The sequence below is a fragment of the Zalophus californianus genome, chromosome 5 (assembly GCF_009762305.2).
Source record: "Zalophus californianus isolate mZalCal1 chromosome 5, mZalCal1.pri.v2, whole genome shotgun sequence".
Classification (NCBI taxonomy): domain Eukaryota; kingdom Metazoa; phylum Chordata; class Mammalia; order Carnivora; family Otariidae; genus Zalophus; species Zalophus californianus.
The window spans coordinates 76,338,844-76,352,596 of NC_045599.1; the positions used below are offsets into that span (position 1 = coordinate 76,338,844).

The window sequence follows — 13,753 nt, forward strand, 5'->3', positions numbered from 1 at the left end:
TTTAAAAATATAACATTAATTAAAGTTAAGTTCAGGAAAATGAATCGAATTGACCAACATCCCAACAAATTTTGAGAGACACAAAGAAATCGAAAAATACATCATTCTTCTGTGAAAGGGAAGACAGTGGTCTTCTCTGGTTATATTCAAACTAACTCTGAGAATCATGACAATCCAATCTTAAACATACAACCCTGCCTGAATTTAAATTCTGATTTTTAAATTTTTTACCCTATTTGTGTGACATCTGACATGAACACTGCAATCTTTACTTTCAGTTTAAGCATAATGTTCCTGGATTTCACCATCAGGACCCCCCTTGTCTTCTGCTGCTTCATACCGTATTTTTGTCCATCTTCCCCACTCCCCCCAACCTCGCCTGATAATCCTTTGATCCCACCCCATCATAAAAGGGCTTTTAGAAATTCCAGGGTCCTTGTCCCAGTCTTCAAACCTTCTGTTCCAATCTGTACTGTTAACATTTTAAAATAGATTAAAAGTGGTCAAATTCTCCCTCAGGATAGGAAGACTCAGAACCCACAGTCCTTGGAGCCAAGACTTCTTTACTCCTCATGATTCCCTCTCTACAGGAGAAGAATTAGTGGTATTGAGGGAAGGTTCAAGAGAAAAGACAATGCTACAGCCTGTTTCTTAAAACTCAGCACCTCTTATCTCCTTATCTTGCACTCTACCCTTCCTGTCCCGGCTACTATATCTGAGCTAACTGATGCCCAGAAATGAGGTCTAAGCAACTTCTACTGCAAGAATAATATGATCAAGGATCAGGGAGGGAGACTAGCCACTCTGCAGCATTCACAGCAGCATGACAGTTAATGATTAATGAGCAGTCCTTTTATTCATGAGGATAATACCACTGGCCCAAGATGGGACATTCCCTTTGAATTATTTTTTGGAAGTGTGGAATGGCCATACAGAGTCTTCCCCAGCTCATTGATCATTTACTTTTTATGAAGCAAGTTGCAGGTTGATTGCCTAGGATAAGTAAAGGCTGTGACCACACACCCACACATCGGGAATCTGTATTTTTTAAATGTAAAGGTTGTGTTGATTCAATTTTTTTGCTCATTTCCCTTTTTATTTCATCTTTGGAGACTCTCAGCCACTATCTTTTCTTTCTTCCTTGCTTTGATTTATTTTTCTTCCTCTCATCTTTTGAACTTATTTGTTCATTCTTCATGTCTTGACACCACCTCATCTATATTTTCCTCACTTCATCCAAAATGGATTAAAGTTCTCATAGCATCTTTACGATCAAGTGTTGTTGCAGCAAATATTCCTTATTTGTATACATAGCATTTTCTTCCAGTGGATTTGATCAAACAAGGTGGTCTTTAAAACTTTATATTATGTTTTACAATCAAGTCTTGAATTTTTCAGTTAATCTTGACAGACAGAAATCCCATTCCTATCTTAATACTCAATGTGAAAGTATTATATTACTAATAATTTTGCACCTGAGCATACTCTATTAGCATTGAATCACACAACTGAAGTATGAAATCCTATTAAAGCTTGTTTTCCCTTCATTACACAAAAGACAGCATTGACAGCGTATTTTGTCAACATTGAATACTGTGTGGACAAAAAGTACTAAATTACATTTTTAATCCATGACATCACCTTGAATAACAGTGTTCAGCATTCGTCTAGATATTATGGGGAAATAGTAGAATGCTGTGAACAATATATATTAGTGAGTAACTAGTGGCCCAAGTTTCAGGTGGCAGCTGTAGCCAGAACAGCTTTTCTCCTGCTGTCCATAACATAGTGATTGAAACCCTCTATTTCAACTGCAGACCTCCCACCCTCATTTTAGCAGTCTGTGAAATTTCCTTTGCATCATTGAAACACACTCTAAATGGGGTTTTCTTTGAAGACCACCCAGAAGTTACAGCTGGTGTAAAATACAGCTGATTGGTCCAATTTGCATTCATATTTAGTCCAGAGTGGAACTAGGCCTATGCGGCTTTACTTAAAATTGCCTATTTCCTGTAGGTCAAAGTGACAAGAACTGCAGAGAGACCCCTCAGCTTTCTCTCTCCAAATTCTACGTAAAGTAAAAAGGGTGCTACTAATGATTATACTCCAAACAAACTGAGTCTTTCAGGGCAAAGAACAGGGCAATGGGGATATCCTTGAAAGATCAACTATCATGGACTCCTTTGCCTCAATGAATTGACATCAATCTACTGGCCATCACCAAGTCATTGACATTTCACTTATAACATACACTGATCCATATTGCTGTGGTTTACAGATGCTGATTGTTATTAGTATATGATTACAACCTATATTAGTCTATGTTTCCCAAGTCATAATTTAGTTTAAAAATATATAATACATTTTTAATAGATCTTCATTTCCTACTGTTTTTTCCATAACAGAGCACTTTTTCCTACATTTAAACTGTAAGATTAATTAAGAATAAATTCTTTCTCACTTTTTTCTCTTTCCAATTGTATATGAAGTTATGGCTAGGAAATACCATGAATTAACCATAGCTTTTTTAAAAAAATTCTTTCCTCTCTGTATCCTTTGCATTCATTTACATTGTATCTTCAAACACCTCATGTTTGGTGTTTTGTTTTGTTTTGTTTTGTTTGTTTGTTTTACAAGCCAGGGAGAATTCAATTACTAAATGAGTCAGTTTAAAATGTCAACAGAAAATGAATCCTCTTCATTGATCCTGAGCCTTTTCAAACCTCATCATCCAAAATATATTTGCATACTTCATTTTCTGTTGTCTGGAATGAAATAACTAGACTTGTTGGACACTAACACAACGTAATTTTAACACAGAAATAAAACCTAGAATTGTTAGCAGTACAGGAAGCTGCTTTCTTGTGACAATATGCTGCTCTATGAAAATCATAAACATTGTGCTATTGAGACGTTAATGAATCAAATTTTTATTGAGCCCCACACATGTCAGCTGACCTGATGATGCAAGGTGTTCTGGCCTGGCCAGGGTGGGTAGGGTATCACCTGGTAAGGTGGCTGGTTATAGAATGTCAGAGCAAGGGTGGGATGAGGAAATCCTCTGCATGTGGGAAGGACTAGCAGCTGCAAAGGAAGATTGATTATATACAGGAGACACTAATCTAATAATATCAATGACAATGAGAGCCAAGTTTCTCAGTGTTACGGAAGAAAGTTACAATAAGAAAAAGGAGAAATCTAGAGAGAAGACTAGAGTTTGAATTGGAATTGGAGGTATCAATATAAACTTATGGTTTTAAATATATACATATAGATTTTAAAATAGAGATAAAAATGTGCTTATTGCAGGGTGCCTGGGTGGCTCAGTTGGTTAAGAACCCAACTCTTGATTTTGGCTCAAGTCATGATCTCGGGGTCATGAGATCAAGCCCCGAGTCTAGCTCCATGCTCAGCGTGGAGTCCGCTTAAGATTCTCTCTCTTCCTCTCCCTCTGCCCCTCCCACTGCTCGAGAGCTCTCTCTCTCTCTCTCTCTCATAAATATTTTTTTTTAAAATGGGCTTATTGCACATTTTATATTTATATTTATAGATAGATTCCCTAACTCCGTCCACTGAAAGGTATCAAGAACAAGCAGCAGCATCCCATGTCAGATCTTGGTTTCTAAATACCATGGTGTATTAAAAGGAATAAAGACACCTTGCAGAGGGGCGCTTGAGTGGCTCAGTCAGTTAAGCATCTGCCTTCAATTCAGGTCATGATCTCAGGGTCCTGGGATCGAGTCCTGCATCGGGCTCCCTGCTCCGCGGGAAGCCTGCTTCTCCCTCTGCCTGCCACACCCCTGCTTGTGCATGCTCTCTTTCTCTGTCAAATGAATAAATAAAATGTTGAAAGAAAGAAAGAAAGAAAGAAAGAAAGAAAGAAAGAAAGAAAGAAAGAAAGAAAGAAAGAAAGAAAGAAAGAAAGAAAAGGACATATTGCAGAAATGACTGATTCATGACCACTAAAGCTAGAAAGGATCCCTCTAACCTCTGACTCTTCATGGAGCTTCATGCTAATGCAGTGATAATAACAATGGCCTACTTTGTGCTACAGGTATCTGCATAGTACATTTCCCCCAAGACATGAATCATGTCCTTTAGATCTTTCAGATATTTCTGAATGCTTTAGAGCTCAGTACTTCTTGGACAAAATGGGTTCCCAATAAATGATAGTGGAAGGAAGGAAAAGAGAGAAGGAGGAAGGAAGGAAGGAGGGAAGGAAGAAAAGGAAAGGAAAGGAAAGGAAGGAAAGGAAGGGAAGGAGGGAGGGAGGAAGGAAGAAAGGAAGGAAGGAAGGAACGGAGGAAGAAAGAAAAGGAGGGAAGGTGGGAGGGAAGGAAGGAGAGAGGGAAGAAAGGTGAGTTTTCCAGATTTATATATTTTTTAAATTATGTATTTAATAAAATGTGTTCAACAAAGTTCTTCTCATACATAGGATATTGCATATGAAATAAAATATTATTGCCAAAAACATGACATAGCATGGGACAAAAGTTTCCAACAAGTAAATCGGGCTCTACAGATATATCTTGATGACTTACCTGGTTGATCTCCAGTCAGGCACCCCATTCTTGGTATCATTTGACAAATTTCAGTACCTGCTTTCCCACCTGCCAAGCTGTCTAGCACCTCCCTTCTTATTCCTCTGAAAAGGGATTTCACATCTTCATGAAAATAAAAATCAGCACTTCTCAAAATTTTTGAGAACTTCTAGTATAGGTTGGGTCTTAGATACACCCATCCCATGCATTACTCTTTTGATGAAAAAAACTATTAAGATAAGTAGCACCAGGACTAATCATAAATGGCACAATTTTCCCTTCCACTTGCTACTTTATGCTGTTACTGCTTAATCACAATTTTATTCAATACAATGACCACCAAGCATTCAAACAAAATTGTGGAATATCAGGTATAATTTTTACTTGTGGAATACTAATACTGAGTACAGATGCTACATGCACATTCTGTCACTTTTAAGAAATGTTTCTATTTCTTAGTGAAGTGTAATAAGGTGATCCGTTTTGCCCATTTCTATAAAAGTGTCTGCAGAAAATATTGGACAAGAAGTTTAATATCCAGGGGCACCTGAGTAGCTTAGTCATTAAGCATCTGCCTTCAGCTCAGGTCATGATCTCAGGGTCCCGGGATCGAATCCCACATCGGGCTCCCTGCTCCACGGGAAGCCTGCTTCTCCCTCTCCTGCTCCCCCTTCTTGTGTTCCCTCTCTCGCTGTGTCTCTCTCTGACATCTTAAGTTTAATATCCATTTTTTATGGGTTAAGACCAAATAAAGGAAATTTTGATAGACCTTATTGTATATAGTTATATTTCTGGCTTCAGACCATGTTTGAAAATGTTTATCGAAGAGACATTGAGTATTACAAACTCCTTATTTTAGAATTGGAGAAACTGAGAAATGGCCAATTCTATCATCGCAAAAATAATTTAGTACAAAGTTTAAGTGAGCCCATTATTCTTTCCACTACACTTGGTTTCATACTGGTTTTGCATGTGCTATTTTATATGTAGCACAAGTGAATCTTTTCATTTTGATGGTAGCTATACCTCATAGACAAATAGCAAAGGGAATGCCTCCTAACACAACAAAAATGTATTGATTTTAGATTCACGGTCATCTGAAAACTCTCTGTCAATGTAAAAAATCAGGACTGAGTTGTATCCAGTGTATATAGATTCTTTATATGTAGAAGGTCTTCAATAAATATATATTAATTTGATTTTTCTGTTTAACTTGAGGCAATCCTTATATCTTCATGGTTGATATCATGTTTGTTCAGCGGCAACATAAAAATTATTCGAATCTTTCAACTTCTAAATATTTTATGAAATGATCAATGTACATTTCTGTGGTGAAATACAGAAGGCAATGACAACCTGACCTACCAGTGAACAAGTTTATATTTTATTTTGTCACTCACAAACCTTTCATTATGAGTAGAAGTTAAAAATAATTGCCAGAACTTTCCTTTAGGGTGTCTTGTGTAATTTAATGTTAATAATTAAATTATATTTTAAAAATGTAAAGCATCTTGAAAAAGGCAGTCATCAAATATTATCCTGCAAAACTGCTGCTTTGTTAACCATTTTGAGATGTAATTGATACTGTCCTCTCTGTCTACTACCCTCATCCCTGTTGCCCCGTAGAGGGTTTAATAAAATTATGGACACAGCCAATTTATGCAGTATTTCCTATGTATCTACTCAACTACCAGAATTACTTGGCTAAATTAAGGCCACAAACATGATTTAAAAATTTAAATCGTGAGGTTGTCCCGAGGACTTCTCTTCAACTGCAAAAAATGGAACAATATATCCTTTTATTTAGATAATAGAAAATTATACAGATATTTGGATTAATTAGTCATGTCATGGACAAATGCAACTACTCTCTTGCATCAGTTCCCTGTTTCTCATGAAATGGATTTGAAGATTTTTGCCTTGAGATGTTTTTTATTTACTGTGCTTATTATGATATACCTAATTCTAAGCCCAGGGCCTAGCACAGAGTAAACATAAAATACAATTGATAAAATAATGTTTAATGTTTATCTCAGCATTTATAATCCTCTTGATATTAGAATATGTGTATCAATATTAGAGTACTGGACAGTACTGGACAGATTGATGAAATGGTGGATGTTTGGACAGATTATCTATGTATCATTCATCTTTGAAAATATGTGAGGCATTAAACTTCTATTTGTAATTAATTAGATCCCATAGTTTTAGTGAGTTCAACAATAATTTCTGTACTATCGACAAATATTTTAAGTTCCAGTCTTCTTATTTTAAGCAATAGTGAAATATCAGCACAATAAATAATGTGTATAATTTCATGTGGGAGTCATGTTAGTGTTAGTGCTAGTATTTGATTTTGACTCCCAAATATTGGCTTATGACTTTTGATATTATATTTATAATATTATATTTATATTAATGTTATATTTAAATGGTATACTTAGATATTAAAATGGTAGCATTCCTAACATCTCTTGGAAAAAGTTCTAATAAGGAACATAGATTTTTGAATGTTAATTCAAAAATACTAATTCTATTAGTATTTTACCAGGTGATCCTGAATGAACTGATTAATTTTTTTTCTTGTTTTTGGCTGGGACCATTTTGGAGTCCATTTTTATGACACTATAAGGAATAGACAAGCCCATCTTACTTATGTGTCATAAGCACATGTATATGAAGTTAGAGAGCTAAAAGATAATAAAAAATTCTGACAAACACTGATATTCATTTTTTCTTATTCTTAAGGTCATGGATGATTTTCTAATTATCTTAGTCTTAACCTAAGCCCCCCCCCCCTTTTTCTTATTTCAAAGATTTTTATTTAAAGGCTTTAAAAATTGTATTAATGATGCAGGATCTAGTTACAATGTAGTTGTAAAGTGCTGCCTTGTGTTTGCCCCCTGCTGAAAATAAAGCTGTTACCTTTCTAGCCCTGTCTGCCATGGTACTTAGCAGCCAGGGATGCATGGTCTCAGACATGTTTATCAAGTTAAACACTGACTTGAGGGGCACCTGGGTGGCTCCATCGTTAAGCATCTGCCTTTGGCTCAGGTCATGATCCCAGGGTCCTGGGATTGAGCCCCGCATCGGGCTCCCTGCTCAGCAGGAAGCCTGCTTCTCCCTCTCCCGCTCCCCCTGCTTGTGTTCCCTCTCTCGCTGTGTCTCTCTCTGTCAAATAAATAAATAAAATCTTTAAAAAAAATTGTATTAACATTCATGTTACCTTAGTCAATAGAATGTAATAAATATATAATCTTTCTTTTGATTTTGTATGTTCCAGGCCATCAGGGCTATCTCTGTCAACATCAATGACTTTATAGAGAATGACATATATAAAAGATGTAGACATGTACTGATCATATAAAAGTACTGGACACATAATAAGCAAGATACATTCTAGGTTGATTTTCTTAAATTCAGTTTTCAAATAGCAGCTTTGTTGATTTGATTCTTTCCCAGAAAAGACAGTTACATTTTTAAACTCCCATTCATTAAGAATTCTGACTAGATAAAACCAATCAATGTCTTATTATAAAAAACTGTAAGTATGACTAAACCTGCACTACTTTAGTTCCATTTCCTTTTAGTTTTGTAATAAGTTAAAACAACTATAATTAATTAGGCAGTATCTATAAAGACTCCTAAACTTAAGTGGAATTTAACCATGGATATTTCTCAGGCTATTAAAGTAAAAAATTATTCTTTTATTTTTTTAAGATTTTATTTATTTATTAGAGAGAGAGAGTGAGCCCGAGTGGGGTAAGGGCCAGAGGGAGAGAGAGAGAGAGGGAGAAGCAGACTCCCCAATGAGCGCAGAGCCTGACGTGGAGCTTGATTCCATGACCCCGAGATCATGACCCGAGCCAAAGTCAGATGCTTAACCCCCTGAGCCACCCAAGCGCCCCAAGTAAAAAATTATTCTATGGAAAAAAACCATAGAACCAGCCAAGTTCTTCAAAGAGAGTATATCTATTAGAAAATATTATGCTACTAAGTATATGTGGCAATCATCTAGAGCATTTCTAGCTACAATATTTAGTATTCAGGGTATGGCATAATTTTATCCAAGTCAAGAGGTAATTAATACATTTATTTCTTATGTTGTAGAAAGATAAAGGAAAATTTCTGGTTAACATTTAGAATCAACATTCAAATATGTCTTCCAGTATCGCTTGTCTTCTCGGGATCATGCTCTCGTCCCATCATATGTGCATGGCTCAGCTTGATCTCAAAAGATCTTGAAATCAAGGACTTCTGCACACCAAGGAAGCAAAACTGGGCCTTTGATCACAAGTATGAACACTCACAACAGGGAGAGACTAAAAGAGAAGGGCCACACAGCTGCAGAGGGAAAAAATTTTTTAAATTCCAAAAAGATGTTGAAGAAATTGAAATAAAACCACCTGATTCTGTTTTTTAGGCTCATAGTTATCATTCTAAGATCAGTACTGAAAGATTACTGAACCAAAAGCATTTTAATGCATTCTTATTGTTAATTCATTTTGAACCACCCAAGAGAAAATCCTCACAATGATCTCCTTTCCTGCTTGCCCAGGAAATACCTGGGTTGAAGAAAAATCAACTTCATCAATAAACATATGCACTCATGTGCCAACATAATGGTGGCAAACTATTAGATTCTCTCAATTCTATACAAAAACAACAAAGTTAGCAGCATGCTGAACTTCCTAGCAGTCTGAGTTTCCCACACTGGCGTTCTTTTACTGACAAGGAGCTATGATTTGTGTTACCAAAAAATGTCAGCTCCTAATTCGGACGAAGCTGAGATGAATTATACATAAGTCATTAGAAATGGTGTGGTCTACAGTGAAAGGGATCTCAACAAAATTCAACCACTGACATGCTGAGTGCTTTGAATAAATCAATCATTAGCCATCTGCCTCAATTTAAGCATTCAAAAATGGGGATGTGCAGAGCTAATTATTAATGTCTGCTTGTAAATTATTTTGAACCTCTTTTAGTAAAAACATCAAATGAAGAGAAAATGTTCCTGTTCGTCTATAGTGACCATTATTTAATTTTCTTTTGTACTAAAATATGTTTCTCCTACATTTTTACTGGCTCCCCGAGTCACTGTTGCCCAGCTGTTCCTGACTGATTTATTTTCTAAATGATCACTTCTAATGATATTTTTGGTCATCTCTTATAGGATATTGTGTGTCATCTCCTACCTAGAAAAGTAACAAAAATGAAGTAGGGAGTTGGGAAGTGGGGGCGGGGGGATGGTCTGCCTCATTATAATATTTATATCAAGCTCCTGGGAAGTCTCAGTTAAGGAGGACACAATTACTTCTCTTTTCAGGAAATCTTTTACAGAGAGATCTAAGCACAGGCTAAGACCGGGACTAGGAACTGAAAAAAATGACACAGGACACCTTATCACTATGAGATGCACTGTGATAAATAATTCCATTAAGAATCCAAATAGCCAAGTATTACAGAGTTCTTAAATTCTAAGCAGAAGAACCACTGAGCTACAATGGCAGTTAGATGAAATCTAAAATCCTGAAAGTACTAAACCAAAGAGAGTCAAGGTCCCCTGTCAAAAGCAGTGGTACTGTGAATAAAGCCAGGAATTCCAGACTCACATGGACCCAGGTATCTTACAAACACATTCTACTGGGAATGGAGAAGTGCCACTAAGAATAATTGTGATCTGTTCTAGGAAAATGCATCATCTCCCCTGGGAAAGCAGCTCAAAAGACCTATTTGTTGACATTGTTTAAATCTATCATAACCAAAAGCTTCATCTTGATATCATCAGGCAAAAATAAACAAGTTTTTTATGATACAAACTTAATATGAAGGAATATAGCTAAGAATGGCAATAATATGAGCCCACTCTACATGAAAGGTGAGCTTGTTCCTGTATTCCCAACTCCTCTTCCTCAGTAAGCTTTGAGGGAACATTTTATGAGGGGAGAGAGACCATTAGAATTGACATTGCTGAAGAGACTCCAGTAGCAAAGACTTTTAAAAACTAAACCATAAGCAGGGAAACTTAGTCTAAGCCACAGAAGAAAAATAAGACAACCAAAATGTTCATAAACCGAAGTCTGCTTGTTTTGGACATTTTGCAAATGGAAAACATTATATTAAATCTTAAGTTATTTATTCAAGGTTGATACTTTACATTTTGAATTTACACCACCAGCATTTCATAACATCAAAGCAAGTCTGTTTAACCTTTTCTTCCCTTATCCTCCTACCAACATAAAAGCTGAAGAGGAAAAACCTATCTGGCCAACTATAGGTAACTTAATTTATTCTAGTCCATGTTTCAATATGAAATGTCAGGATTGTGGAGAGAGAGGGGAGTGGGGAAAGAGAAGATCTAAAAATGAAGAGTGAACAGTGTCTACCTATTGGGGATCTGGTCCAGAATGACCAGCAGCTGACCATTAAAGCTGCCACCCATAATTGGAAAGAGCGAAGTTGCCCAATTCTGAGCACTCTCATCCATTGCAAAAACCCAAGGGAGGCCAGCTGCCATTATTTTGGCACAGGAAGGATCGTTTCCTCTCCTGCCAGGCCCACACATCTCGTTTGCTTCCCCTCAGTTATTTTTCAAGCCAACCCGCCCTCCTGACAGCTCTCCAGGCTGCACCTGAGGTGCAGTCTTTTTGAGGCTTCCTCCCTAACTTTTTATGCTTCAGTGAGAAGAAGCTAAAATTTAATGGACATCAGAAGACATTTTCTTCTGTTATTGTTGTTTTATTTTTATTATTCTAAAGGTAATAAGAAAGAGATTCTAAGGCAGGGAATCCACATGCAGCCATGTGGCTTAGGCTACCCACCACACCATCCCGTACAACACTATAGGATGATGTTCATGTGAACTATGATGTCAATGTCAACAGTGCCTCCAAAAGTTATAAAAGGCAGTGGCTCTGTTCTCTGGGCCTATTACAGTATAGAGAGTTTAAGAATCATGGGGCGCCTGGGTGGCTCAGTCATTAAGTGTCTGCCTTCGGCTCAGGTCATGATCCCAGGGTCCTGGGATCGAGCCCCACATCGGGCTCCCTGCTCAGCGGGGAGTCTGCTTCTCCCTCTCCCACTCCCCCTGCTTGTGTTCCCTCTCTCACTGTCTCTCTCTCTTTCTGTCAAATAAATAAATAAAATCTTAAAAAAAAAAAAAGAATCAGACACAACTGGTTCTCTCTTCCTCAAACATCTTGTTCTCGTTCTTCTTAAAAAGTTGTATAAATCACTCTTTTACTTTCACATTATTTAGAGAACCTCTGAGGAGCACAATTTCCATATTCTCCCATGATACATTATTAAAAGAACTAAGAGGACAAAATCTTAAATATCTAATTTTCTTTACCAAAGAGAACATTTCAAAAAAAAAGAAATGGTGTTTTGTTTTGTTTTTTAGCTGCTGCTTTTACCAGAGCTCGACAAGAGTATTCTTTATTTTAATGTGCAAATGTTTAAATTTCATTTTCTGAAAAGAACATTTTAATTTTGTGAATAGTTGTCACTGTGTTATGATGTCAAGTGGCAATTTTAATTCATCAAGTTAAATAATTTTAGACTTAAATGATTCTATTTACATCTACTAACCTTAAAAGGACAAGAAAATGATTAAATTTTTATTGGATTTAGTTTGCCTTTTTCCCAATCATTAAATGTGGGTCAATTGTTTACAAGTACTGTTGTAAATCTAAAAATGTCGATCTCAATGATGGTCCCCTATTATATTTGAGAAAGTAAAGGCTCTTAGGAATGATGTATCTCCTTTTCCTGTCCCCCAAGCAGCACTGAGGAGAAGAAGAAGAAAGTCGCAAATATATAAAAAATCTTACCAATACTGCCCCCCCCACCCAATTTGAAGGATGTGTTCTGGTGAGGACGAAAGCATGACAAGGCAGAAGTTATAAAATGTCCTTCTAGATTTGAGACCTTTTCCCCACAACAGAAAGATCATAACACATCAGAAGCCAAAAGAACTCCCTAAATCACCAATTTGTTTTTCTCTCACTTAAAATTAAGCAGGAAAGCTTCATGTACTGACTTACCAAAATGCAAAAGTTTAGCAAAATTGAATCAGAAAAGGGGAAAATCAAAAACGCACTAAAATGTTAATCAACCTGATGAAAGAAAATTAGAAAGCCTATGTGAAGATCATCCACTGTGTTGCAATTAAATAGTACCAGAATTACCTGGAAGAATTCTTAAAATTTACTTGTATTTTCATCTCCACAGACAAAAGAAGCAAGGCAGAGAGACAACTGGAAGGAGAGTGATGTATGAGAGCTGCCAGAAATGAAGTCTTAGTAGAACAGAATCTGGAAGCCAAGGACATTTTTCAAGGGGTAGGGATAACCGTATGAGGCCAACGATCTGAATCGGGTACATTAGAGGGTTCTTCAGATATATCCCATGGCCCAGACACTCCTTATTCCTAGGTCATCCTCTCTACTTTTCCATGAAAAGCCACACTGAATCTTCAGTGCCTAGCTTCCTAGGTGGTCACTGCAGGGCAGACCGCACAACCTAGAAATGCTAAGGAGTTAGAGCCCTGTAGCATGAGACTTGACCACTGAGAAACATGAAATAGGGAGACCAACCTTGGTTGGAGAAACAGCTCCACATTTAGAGAAGCCCTCTCTGCTAATTTCCTTTTCTTCTAACATGTGTTGAAGAAAATGTCCAAAGAGGGATTTTCTACTTCTCTCCACTGCTTTCCCTCTCCTGAACCCAGCAGCTCTATGCTTTTTCTACTTATCCATTGTATTCAATGTACTTCTTTACTTCATATATGTGTGTGTGTGTGTGTGTATACATATACATATATATATATATATATATATAATGTTTCTAAAATCCCACCTTTCTTATATGGGCTACTTCTATCCCAGAGTGGCAATATTCTAACCCATGTATATTTTAAGGAAAGAGTTTCCTTCGTGGAGGCAAGTATTATATATTATTTTTCATGAGTTAGCTCTTATGTTTGAAGGGTCAGTTTGTTTAGCAGTAAAATGAGGGTGATGTATTTATCTTAATACTCAAACTATTTGAAGTAGGAAGAATGTGATGACAACTCTAGGTCAATAGCTTTAAAAACATGGCCTTTAAATAAACAGAAACTTCCCCTGTTGTGAGAGAGGGATGAATTTAGTCAAAAAGAACAAGGACATAGATAAGAGTGCTACTCCTCTGATTCTGCCAAAGGAGTGACT

General features: G+C 36.7%; 1 non-coding gene across 1 annotated transcript; it reads left to right on the top strand.

Annotated features, from left to right (window-relative positions):
• Positions 1 to 7,392: 7,392 nt before the first annotated feature.
• LOC113930064 lies at positions 7,393 to 7,523 on the top strand. Its single transcript, XR_003522435.1, has one exon. It is a non-coding gene; the product is annotated as a small nucleolar RNA SNORA63 (small nucleolar RNA).
• The last annotated feature ends 6,230 nt before the right edge of the window (positions 7,524 to 13,753 follow it).